Source organism: Balaenoptera borealis (assembly GCF_965194805.1).
Source record: "Balaenoptera borealis genome assembly, chromosome: 1".
Taxonomy (NCBI): domain Eukaryota; kingdom Metazoa; phylum Chordata; class Mammalia; order Artiodactyla; family Balaenopteridae; genus Balaenoptera; species Balaenoptera borealis.
In genome coordinates this window covers 128,852,166-128,864,680 of record NC_138860.1, presented here as the reverse complement: position 1 = coordinate 128,864,680, position 12,515 = coordinate 128,852,166, and the positions used below count along the sequence as shown (strand labels likewise).

General features: G+C 39.8%; 1 protein-coding gene across 2 annotated transcripts in view; it reads right to left on the bottom strand.

The window, feature by feature from the left end:
* SLC44A5 (solute carrier family 44 member 5) overlaps window positions 1–12,515 on the bottom strand; it is a 356,753-nt gene that overhangs the window by 184,965 nt on the left and 159,273 nt on the right. The window lies entirely within an intron of this gene.

The following is a 12,515-nucleotide window of genomic DNA, read 5'->3' as shown; positions in this document are numbered from 1 at the left end:
TTGAGCATTTAATAAATCTCGACTGAATGTAGTTTGTCCTCACAAACTCCTTAACAATAATGACCAGTTTTGTCGGTTATAGGAATAACATGCATGTGCTACAGAGAAGACCTAAACTAAGCAGTCTGTCAGGAAAGAGAATCGGAGCTGTGGTCTCAGTCTGATGTGGAGAAATCACTTCAGTTTTCTGTTGGATTTGGTAGCTACCAAACAAGTGGAGGAATCAATCCATAATTAGCAAATATTTCAGACTTCATTCTCTATCTATCTATGGGCAGCAAGGATATGTCAGTGGGAAATTACAGGCTCACTTCGTTTCCTAAGGTGGGGAAATCAAAAGTTTGTTTTTAGTTAAAAGCAAGATACAAAGTCTTTTTTAAAATAGAAAACTTTATGCAGTTTGTGTCAGATCTTTACTGTGCTTGTTTATGCAAGTTACTTAACCTCCCTATGCTTCAGTTTTCTCACCTTTAAAATGGGGAAAATAAAACCAACCTCAAAGAGTAGTTGGGTAGATTAAGTAAATTCCCATACGTAAAGCGATTAGAATAGTGTCCAACACACACTTACTGTGCTATGAAAATATTTTATTGCTGTTGTTGTCACATCAACACCCCCAAAGACTCAGATAGCTTTCAACAGTGCATAGCATTCGACCTTCCTGATCCTCAAGAAAATCCAAAAATAGAAAAACATTTGGGAAATAAAATGAACTCCATTCTAGAAAAGCCAACTTTATCTATGTAATTTGAAAGACTAGGCAGGCAAAGTCCAAACCATTTCAAAAATTAATAATGAGAGATATATACATTTCAGTTACTTAAACCAAGCCATCAAAAACTATAATAAAGGGTGTCATATTTAATACTGTAAGGAAATTATATATTTTAATCAGTTCCTGCTTCCAAAGGCTCTTGTTCACATAGATGTGGAATAGTTGATGGCAATAGTTTGTGCCAAGAGGCACTCAATGCTATGGAGAGAGAGGAAGCCAGCTTGGATTACCAGGGGAAATAAAAGTTCCAAGGTAAGGAAGAGCTCTTTCCCAGGGAATCAGAAGTCACCTTTATATAACATGTTTTGCCTGAAGAAGAAATGCGTCCTTTTCCCTTAAATTTACATTTGCTCCCCCCAAGATGTCTCTAGGCTTTCTGGAATTTCTATTTGAAGTCAAACCTGTTTTAGCAATAATTTTCCATTGCTACAGCTCTAGCTAACATTGATATCCTGACTGAGAAAATAATAAGAAGCAATTAAAAGTACAGCAGAACATTTTAACCCAGGCATTTTGACACTGCGGACATTTAACAGAAAATACAATTTGACTCAAGTAAAATTAGATTAGGTAGAAATTATCATGAAAAATAAAACTAACAATGCTAAAGATATATTATATATATGTATGTATATAGATATAGATATATATACAGATATAGATATATCTATATATAGTAAAGGGGTTTTTTTCCCTTTTCCTTTTTAATTAAAAAATGGGTTGAAGAATCAAATATTGTTAGTAAATCTTAAAACTGCAAAAATTAACCTTTTAGAGAAAAGTAATATTAAATCATCAGCATTTGTGCTTTGAAATTTTAAATAGCAGTTGGTTATTTGCTCAGTTCACTACTTGATTCTAGGAACAGAAGTTGTAGTTATATTCTTCAGTGGAGAATGGACAAGAGTAGGGCAATGGCTAAAGCTTAAAAACCAGTTGGGAGGCTATTGTAAGTATGTAAATAACAGACAGTGGCTTGAATGAAGTGATGCACTGGAGACGGTGAGTTTAGAGCCCTTCTTAGAGATGGGAAGGTAGGGAGACAAGAGCAGGTTTGGTGGGATGTAAAGTTGAACCAACAAGTCTGGAGCAAGACAAAGCAATCAGGGTCAGAGATAAAAATGTACGAGTTAACAGCATATTCATGGGCTTTAGAACTATGGGACCTGATGAACTCACCTAGGAGAGTACAGAAAGAAAAAATGTGTCCTGGGGGCCCTCCAATAATCAGATAGTAAATGGGCAGAGGAGGAGGAGATATCAGGAGACAGGAGGAATCAGGAGAGTGTGGCATCACGGAAGGAGAAGAAGAAAGTATTTCAAAAGAGAGAGTGGCTGCATGTGTTAAATGCTGCTAAAGGAGAATAAGGTGAGAAAGGATAGTTTTTCATTAGAGGAACAAGATAGAAGTTTTTGGAAACTTGGGTAAAAAGCTGTTTTATGAAGTAGTGCAGAGATAATTCCAGTTGGTGAAGGTTAATGAGAGGCTGGGAGGGAGGAGTGGAGTCAGTGCCTCTAGCCAATGCTTTTGAGGAGTGTTCTGTGAGAGAAAGCAAAGAAATGGGGAGGTAGTTGGAAGACGATGAGGGGGGTCAATGGAGGCTTTTTTAAAACTTCAGGTGGCCGATATTAAGGCATGTTTGTTTCTAGATGGGAATGGTGCAGAAGGGGGATTTCATAGCAAGGTCTTTGAGGAGGTACTAACCTCAGAGAGGGTGAAGATTCCCCTTCTTCGTAAGAGCAGAGGAGATGGAGCACATGGGCGCAAGTCTCGGGTTTCTCTAGGTCTCAATTTCTTTGAAACAGGATGCTGTTGAAGAATGTTTTCTATGGGCTAACCTCAACAACACTCCAATTCTTCCAAGCTCACCCACATTGTCAATCACAGTTACACTTTCTTAAACATAAGGTTAAGAATGAGTGTGCATGTTGAGTGAATGGACAAAAGAGAAAAGACAAAAATGGCACCACTTGCCAAATCCGCTTGCAATGCCTATTGACCCATTCACCCCTAACTTCTGGGTGTAACACTCTTAGGATCTGGGAGTGTTTCCCCCAGTATAGATGTACTTTCAGGGGATGTAAACCCAACAGTTCTTCCCAGGCCATGATTCAGCAGGGAGTTCCCCCATATATATCTTCTCTGGGAGAATGAAAGTTGCATAGGGTCTCAAGGCAATATCTTATGTTGGACTTTTTCCTTTTCTTTGACTCGTGTCCATTCAAGGAGAAGCAGTACTCAGTGGTCCCTCTCACCTTAGGCTATGATACCAGAAGTGGAGGGCTTATTCTTCATTGGCTCATTTATCTCAAAATTCTTATCAGAAAGATGAAGATTTTATTATAGGCCTAATTACTTTATCCTAATTAAGAAGGCAAGACTTATGAATGAAAATATAACTTTCATCACACTGAGCAGTAAAACATGGTTTTGAATCATGATACATTTTGAATCAGAACAACTCACTGACTTCTGATAGCCCTGAAAGGCTTGGCTTCTGCTTTTTTGTAAGGTAGGAGAAAAAAAAAATCTGCTGATACATTTTTCACCCCTAAGGTTAAAAAAAAAATCACAACTGGAAATTTATAAAATAGCCTCTTCAAAACGTTATATTACCTACCTCTCCTCTTTATAGGATCATATGTGATCTACTAACAAAATCTGTGTGAAGGAACTTTGAAAACCATAAAATGCTACGTAAGTGTAGTAAACAATAGAATCTACGTAGGTAAAATTAAAGTACACAAGAGTCCAAAATGTGGCTTTGAGAACAGAGGTAGGAAAGTACATACATGATAATTTTTTTAGTTGAGGATTTGGAACCCAAGTAATGTAGGAAGTCACAGCAGAAAAGTACTTATTTGTAGATCTCAGGGGCAATGAGAATGCATAAAGGAAGAACAGTTCTTGAAGCCAGTGCTGCTCAAACTTTCATTTGCGTGAGTCACTGGGAATCTTGTGAAAATGCAGATTCTGGTTCAATAAGTCTGGGGCAGGGCCTGAGAGTCTGCATTTCTAGCAAGCTCCCAGGTGATACCCAGGCTGCTGGTCCACAGACCACACTTGGAGTAGCAAGACTCAACTATCAGGGGCTAACTGAGGAGCAAGGCAGGTGACACCAAACAAAGAGGACTGGGTAAGATACTCAGAATGTCACGAAACATCCAAGAAGCCTGATGGTGGAGATCTTTATCAGAAAAAGAGATTTAAAGAAGACACATGTGTCAGTCACAAACTGGGATGGAAGGACCAGAAGAAAACAACTTGTATAGGATGAAGTGAGGTCATGAAGCGTCAGTAGCTATATGATGCTCTTCGTGGGGGATTCTTTTATAACTCTAAAGAGAGGGAACCCCTTCAGGAGGTAGAAATCAGCCACTTGAAAGAACCAAAAGTCTTCATCAGCAATTAGTCTTTATCAACCAAATACTTAGGTGTTCCTAGAGTTTGAAAGAATCGTGTATTTGTTATCGATAGACTGTCATAAAGCATTCTTAGACTAACTTAGTACTTAACGCTCAGACTATGACTTACTATAGTTCTTGCCCTCTAAGTAAGTGGCTGGTAGTTCTCCTAGGAAAAAGCACAAAGGGCAAACAAATCTTTATTTGTAGGACTTGGTGACTCTGGAGCTCAATACCCACTTCTCCCTGCCCTAAAAATCCTGGTCCTTAAACTTTAATGCACAGAATTACAAAGTCAGTTGGACTGGTGAATACCTGAATTCACTGATAATGAACACTTAATCTTAAATTAAAAATTAAAAACTGCATGCAGAGAAAGACACATACTGTATGTTTTCACAAAAAATAAAACGATTGAATATGACAAAACAGAAACAGATACAGAGAACATACTAGCAGTTACCAGAGGGGACAGGGGCAGCAGGAAGGGAATTAAGAGATACAAACTGCTAGATATAAAATAAAATAGGTAATAATTTAAAATCATTACTATAAAGCATCATAAATGATAACATTTGAAATGTAAAAAAAAACCTGCATGCTTATAATAACCTATAATGGAAAAGAATCTGAAAAAGAACATATATATATATATACAATATACATATATACATATATATATTTAACAGAATCACTTTCCTGTACACCTGAAACTAACACAATATTGTAAATCTATATTTCAATAAAAAATTTTGTCTAAAGACTGTATGAAAATGCTGGAGGTAAGAGTTTGGGGGTAGGGGAATAAAGCTGTTAACTCTTCCATTTTTGTCCATGCCTTGTACAATGTAATAGATGATATATGCACAGTCTTGCAAAATTCGGCATCAAAAAATGAGGCACTTTGTTTACTTTCACTTTATGTTACTACTTAGACCTCAGAAGGCACATTGGTCGCGAGAAACTTAATATGCATGAAATACCTTTAACTACATGCAGAATAGCCATTGTAGACTAGAGAAAAGAGATGTAATTCAAATTCAGCAGCCACACTTTAACCACATTATGTGTGGCCTTTTGCTTTAACAGAAGCTCCACATGATAGCTATTAGCACAGCCCATTCAATTTGGAAGGTAAAATTCAGGGTTACTTGGAGGAAAGAAAATAAAGGAAGCAAGCTCCATAGTGAACAATGACAGCACCCTAAGGCTTTAAGGTTCAAATAATCCCATACATATGTTAAACAAAAATATTAATACTTTCTATGAATACCCCATTCTTTGGTGCTTTATCAGACTTGCCACCCATTAATGAAAGCTATTGAAAAAAATTCCCACTATAGGCATGATGGGCAGAAATAACAACACTTGGTCTAAGCTTTGACTAACAATAATAAATCACTGAGAGTCAGAGTTGTGATAAAGAGTCCAGGGAAAGTGAATATGTACAAACTGTGTTCACTTGGAAAAGATAATAATAATGATAATTAAAATAGCAACCGATTTTTGAGTACTTACTAGGCATGAAGCCATGCTTCATGAACATTACCTAATTTAAGACTCACAAGAACCCTTGCTATAGTCACAATAACCGGTTCGCTTCTGAAAAAATGCAAAGTTGAGGCTCCCAGAGGCAATGTGAACCTTAGGGTCTAATCTTTGCTTACAGTCACACAGCTAGCAAGTGAGGGATCTGGAATTCAAACTTAGGTCTGTGTGGCTCCAGAATCCACTCGTAACCAGCACAACTACTAGCCTCTAGTACTATCAAATTTACCACAAACTTAAAGATTATTCATAAAATTTTTTTGTATGACATTCCTCTCCCCCTCCCCACTTCAAAAATAGCAATGCTGGACCACATTCATCAGGATGATAAGCATTATCTGACTTCCCAGCTTTTTCATTCGACATATAGGTTCCAGATTTACCATTTGCAAAACCAAATAAAGCTTCCGAATATCATGAGAATGGCCATCTCCCACTGGTTTTATTAGACTACTAGCATGTATGTGCAAGGCTTAGTGCATGAGAGAGAGAATAAGATGTCAAGATCCAATACTAGCTGCTTCATAACTGTTCCTGGGCCCTAAGTGACAAGACTAGTCTTTAATACCCCAATATACTAAAAAGCGACAAAATTTGAGGTTTGATTAAAAAAATCCCATGTCACAAGGGTTTTTCTGAAAAGCCCACCAGTGCACCATTCTAATCAAATGCTAGCTCATACAATAACAGTGGTCAGCCCATGCCTTGAGTCTTCTACTCTGATCTTCCCCAGCTCTCCCACCTAATGAACTAATATACTAATATGACTCATGAACTCCACCTGCCGGCCCAGGCCCCTCCAGGATCACAGCTGGGCATGGCAGGAAGCAGATCAGCAATCTCAGCCCTAGCAGATGAGGCGGAGGAAAGTGGGTATTCACTGTAATATGGGTGCTTTTATAGACATAGTTAAATCCTCACAACTATACACTATAAGTGTTATTATCCGCATTTTAGAGATGAGGAATATGGAAACTCAGAGTGTTAAAAGTACTTGACAAAGTTTGCATAGTCTTATTGTTTAAAAAAAACCAAAACAAACAAATAAAGCAGGTCTCCTATCTCCTAGTCTGAATATTGTACAATATAATTTTGACTCCTTCTTCCCAGATTTTGCACAAAGAGTAAGAACATCCAAGTTCTTTTTTTGGTGTGATCAATTTACAAGATGGTTGAGCCAGCTTTCTGTGCGAGCTTATGTCTTTTTCGAAAGCTGTTTGTGTGAACATTCATATCTTATGCAGATTGCCTTGTGGTGTGTACAGACACCGAAGCCAAGTTATTCTGACCCTGGCAACAGCTGGGAAGACTGGCATCTAGAGTGAGATAAGCTCCCAGATATGCAGCCTGCCACTTGTATCCAGTGCAGTAGAATCAGTATGAGGTTGGAGACAGGAGCCAGTGGACTCTACTTTCTAGTCTGGTTGCTGTGCCTTTTACTACCTTTATTCCCTTTTGCCTTTCTTGCTTGAAAGGTGTTTAGGGGGATGAGGATTGGTTAGAGATAGGGGTGGAGGAGGGAGTAGCAATGAGTGGAGCCAGGTTGGAAACTGGTGAGAGAGTCATGTTCTTGCTAGAATCTCATTAAAAAGAACCAGGACCCTAATCCCAGACTCAAGTTCAGCATCGCTAATGGTGGGTCAACCAGATATTACGTTTCTCCTGATGTGATGCAGCATACCTAGGATGTATTCTGGCCCAAAAATGTTTAATAGAAATCCACCAATCATTCAGATTTAACCTAACCTATGGGAAATACAGGAGATAGAGAAACAATGTAAGTTATATTCTTGGGAAGGAACCAAACAAATCCAGAAAGTGAGATATTCTGCAGGACAACAGGTCAGTATTAGGAGAAAAGGGAACTGTGTCAATTAGAAGAGATTTGAGGGACATAAACCACCAGATGCAAGGCCTGGCCCTGGATTAGATCCTGCTTTGGACAGAATGCTGTAAAGACGTTTGGGGAGGGGGGGGAATAGCTGGGGAAATCTGAATGTAGAATGAATACGAGATAAAATTAACGTTTGTTGAACTGAAAAAGTCGAAATTGTTAATTGAAAAAAGCAGGTAGCAAAAAGATTATAAAGCAAAATCTCACTCTTGTAAAGAAAGTACAGATCTGGAAGGACACATGATAAAGTTTGTGATTAGAATATGGTGATTAGAATATGGTGCTTTATGTAGTTAAATTTTACTTTGATGTATTTTCTAAACTTTCTACAATGTGAATAAAACTGTTTTTATAGTAATAAAAATTATTTTAATTAAAAGAATTAGCTATTGAAATAGAAATGCATGGTCCTTCCCACAGAGCCCATTTTTCAGTACCCGTAATACACAACTCCTTAGTAGAATACTCAGGAATTAAACACAGTGGTTGACATTTTTCAGTAGGACCCTAACTTCTGTCCACCCCTTAGGCTCCAGGTGCCAGGGATGAGTCCCAGCATTCATGAAACCTTTGATCTGTGTTAGCATTCCTGTTAGCTGCCCATGCTCGCCCACCGTGATGGGCCCATCAGTGGGAAAGCCCGGGCTTCTGCCTTAGTTGCTTTGCCCAGAGCTCCATTTTGTTTCCTGAGCTCACCTCCTGGCTTTGACCCTGAGGTCCTGCTTCACTCCTGCCAGCCCCAAAGACTGAATCTTGTTCACAGTACTCCAACTCCCCGGCTTGGATATGTCTGAACAGAGGGAACACTCAGAGCCACAATGCTGCCATTTATCTGAAATTCCAACAGCTTCTCGTGGCTGGAATTGCCACTGCTGTGCCCTGCCTGCCAAATCGGACATGCTCTGGCTGCTGCTGTTCACCCAAACTGTGCCTGAGCGCAGCACGTCCGGTATCCTGCAAGGGACCAGGCAGCTGCCCAGGTGGAGCCAGCCTCTGTAGCCGATTTCTTTCTCTCCTGCCTTCACTGCACGCTGCTATAAAGACCTGGCAGTCTGCAAGCCCAAGACAGATGTGATGCTAAGCCTACATCATCTGAAGAAGAGGCTGGTTATAAACTCCTTGCTGAAGGAGAGAACAGGACCCAAGGTCTGGGCACAACTACATCCACAGGCTTATTAATTTCCTCCTTCCTTCATTCACTCATTTACTAGCAAGCATTTATCGACCTCTTACTGGGTATCAAATACTATACTGGGCACTGAGGCTACATAGGTGACCAAGGGAACCCCTGCCCCCTTAGAGTTGTTCATAATGCTTCAGGATGATAGACCTTAACCAAATAAACCCACCAATAATTATTTACTTGCAAATGTGATACCAGAGATGCTATGAAGGAGAAGTACAAGGTGTGAGGAAAATATCTAATTGAAAATTTAAAAGATGAGTAAGCTGGCATGATGGTTGGCAGTCTTGGCAAAGGGCACAGCGTGGGCAAAGAGCCTATGATAGGAAGGAACTTGGCAACTATGAGGAACTAAAACAAGGCCAGCATGGCTGGAGGACACTGGGTGAGGAGCTGAGTGATAGGAGCTGGGGCTGGACAAGCAGGAAGGGAGGGCAAATGGGCACACGTGATTGTTCCCCACCTAGATGGCCTTGTAGAAATATATGCTCAAGCAACTGAGGTCTGAGATGGACCTGAGGTTGCTGGGTATCATCTGTAACCTTTTATGTTTTTCAAAAGAAGAACTGCTGCTGAGTCCAAAAAGGTAACAGTATTCTGGGCATCAAGGTCAGGTACTGGAACAAAACAAAAATCATCATCCCATGCATCAGTAACCTTTTTTTACAGTTCTAGTAGCCATAATTTAAAGAAAAATGTAACGCAGTTAGGGAAAGCCCAGAGAAAGTAAAAAAAAAAAAAAAAAAAAAAGGCCAGAAAATGTGGTCCATACATAAAGAGCTTCACACAGAGAGAAAAAAAGATGAAGGTAGAGATGACCCAAGTCTATGAAATCAAAGGCTACAGAATGGTTGCAAGGGAAAAGAAAGATGAACACTACATTTTAGAAATTAGAAATGGTGTTTTTATGGAATGTAGAAGGTTTGCAAATTCATAGCCCCCCAAAAAATACATTTTAAGCAGATGAGATCAAGTTCTGCTTTCTGCATGGCACGATGGGGTCAAGAGAGACCTGGCCCGGCACTGCCCCCCACTTCCTCTATGGCATGGGGCAAGTATGCTGTGTCTGCTTCATCTGTAACATGGGAGGGAGCTCCATCACAGGGTTGTTGTCAGGAGTAGGTGACATGATATTAAAATGCTCACCACAGTGTCTGTCACATAATAGATACTCGGTGAATGAATGTTCACACCCTTCCTTATAGAACACAGGAGCTCTGACAGATGCTGCCACATGAAAATAAAATAGGTGGATGAAAAGAAGAGACAATTGATAAAGAAAAGATTAATTTTTAAATCACTGGTATTTTTTGAAATAGCATGAACTATGAGGAAAATATGTGCACCTCAGAACATACCCACTGGTATCCCTTCCAAATCCCCAAGAGCACAATAGATGGTCACTGATATTCATATATAGCAGGAGTCTCCCAAAACTCCTTTAATAATCATGCCCCAGGCAGCTTTGGCCCAAGGCTGTTTCAGGGTTTACCCACTTGATTCTCTCCCAGCTTTTGCCACTATGATGAACATCTTTCTCCATATAAATACATACATACATACATACATACATTTTCCAGGACTCTTGAACTCACTTTTTTCCACCTGTTCCTCTCTCTCAGTGCTCTCAATTAACTCATCCTTATTCCAGATATTCAGATATAATGTGTCCCACTTTAAAACCCTCTCTTAACAGATGTCTTTAATGCTGTAGCGTGAATTAGTGTTATGCTACACGTCTTGGAAAGAAACTGGGTAATTTATCCATATTTATACTAACTACATTTTAAAAGATGTCCCCAAAAAGACACACATAAAGCACAAATTCCCTGCAGAAATTGTGGCATCCAGGTGATGCACAGCAGACAAGGGGAGGTAAAGAAAAGAATAGGTTTGGCAGTAATGATGCCATTTCTGAATCCTTTATGCAATTAATTGTCTGTTTACAAGGCAAGTCATGTTTCCCAACTTATGCTATTGTCTCTTTTCATCTGTGATTAAAAAAAATAAAGCCCTTTGTGTCCCCCCCAAAAAACAAGGGTTCATTGAATGAAAAAGATCTATGTGATATCATCTCAAGCAATGTCATCCTAAATAAATCCACGCTTCTAGGATTCACCTCCTTTGTCCAGATCAGCACTATCCTTTGAATGAGGAAAGGTGCAATCTCTTTTCATATCAGCCTGTATAACATGTCATAATGCTGTGTGATGGGGCAGGTAAGAGAAGGAAAAGTAGAAATTGGGTAGAAGACAGAATCTAACAACAGCATGTAGAATCACAAACTTGAAAATGATTCTCACAAACTTGAGAATCAGCACTGATTTTGCAAATTTCTGCACTGTGTTTTGGGAGAGGGAGGTTGTAGAAATGTTGCTTGTTACATTTATACTATTTTAAATGAAAATAGCTTTGTATTGTTTTTATTCATTCAACCAAAATTTCTTGAGCACCTGCTCTGTGCTAGTAGTGTGGCATTGGGGTCACAAAGAAATAGCAAGGCCCTGTCTCCACCCCCTGAATAGTTTGCAGTCCAGCAAGAATGAGAATTTTACCATACTCTTGAGGCAGTGACAGGACATGAGGGTGTTACCATTATAAGACAAGGGGGGACTTCCCTAGTGGCGCAGTGGTTAAGAGTCCACCTGCCAATGTAGGCGACACGGGTTCGATCCCTAGTATGGGAGGATCCCACATGCCACGGAACAACTGAGCCCATGCGCCACAACTGCTGAGCCCATGCACCACAACTACTGAAGCCTGTGCACCCTAGAGCCCATGCACTGCAACTACTGAGCCCGCGTGCTACAACTACTGAAGGCTGTGCACCTAGAGCCTACGCTCCACAACAAGTCACCGCGATGAGAAGCCCACGCACCGCAACAAAGAATAGCCCCCACTTGCTGCAGCTAGAGAAAGCCCGCGCACAGCAGTGAAGACCCAACGCAGCCAAAAATAAAAAAAATTTTTTAATTAAATTAAAAAAAAAAAAGGCATGGGGAAGTGAGATGTTTGAAGTACAGAGTACAGAAGTTAGCAACTTTGGGGATCCAAATTGGACTACTGGCATAATGGTGTATCCCATTTTTGAATGCCAGAAGCATAGTCAATGTCAGAGTTTTACCCAGGTCCGTGAGACAAGACAGCAAATTAGATAAAGAAATGGTATTCAACAATCATAACTCATTCCATTCCATTACCTTAAGCACCTTTATTAGAAAGAGTTGAAGAGGAAGGGGATCTCAAGTGTAATGAAGCAGTTAGAGTTAAACATGGCTCATAAAGTAGGTTAGGAAAATGCTTCTGGTGCCATGATACTAGTCAATTTCCCAACCTTCAAGAGACATTTGAAGGTTAGTCTAAAGATCACTTCACATAGATTCATCTGCCTTTGGAGACTGTGCAATTATGTCCCCCCCACCCCGAAAAGGTCAGAAGCAAGACAATTGCAGTACTTCAGTGCAAGTAGTGGACGAAGCGAAGAAACGGGGTGCAAGCTGATTAAGCATGAGCTACCAAGTATGTGATGACTGAAGATAAGAAAACAATTAAACAGTCACAAAAGGAGAACGTGAGGGCTTCTCTCTTTCACAGTCATTGACCCATAACAGAATCCAATCACCACATACAAAGGGAAAAGAACAATGGTCCTCAATGAAAAACAAGAAAACTCAGGTATGACCTAGCAGGGATGACAATGGGGGGAAGGA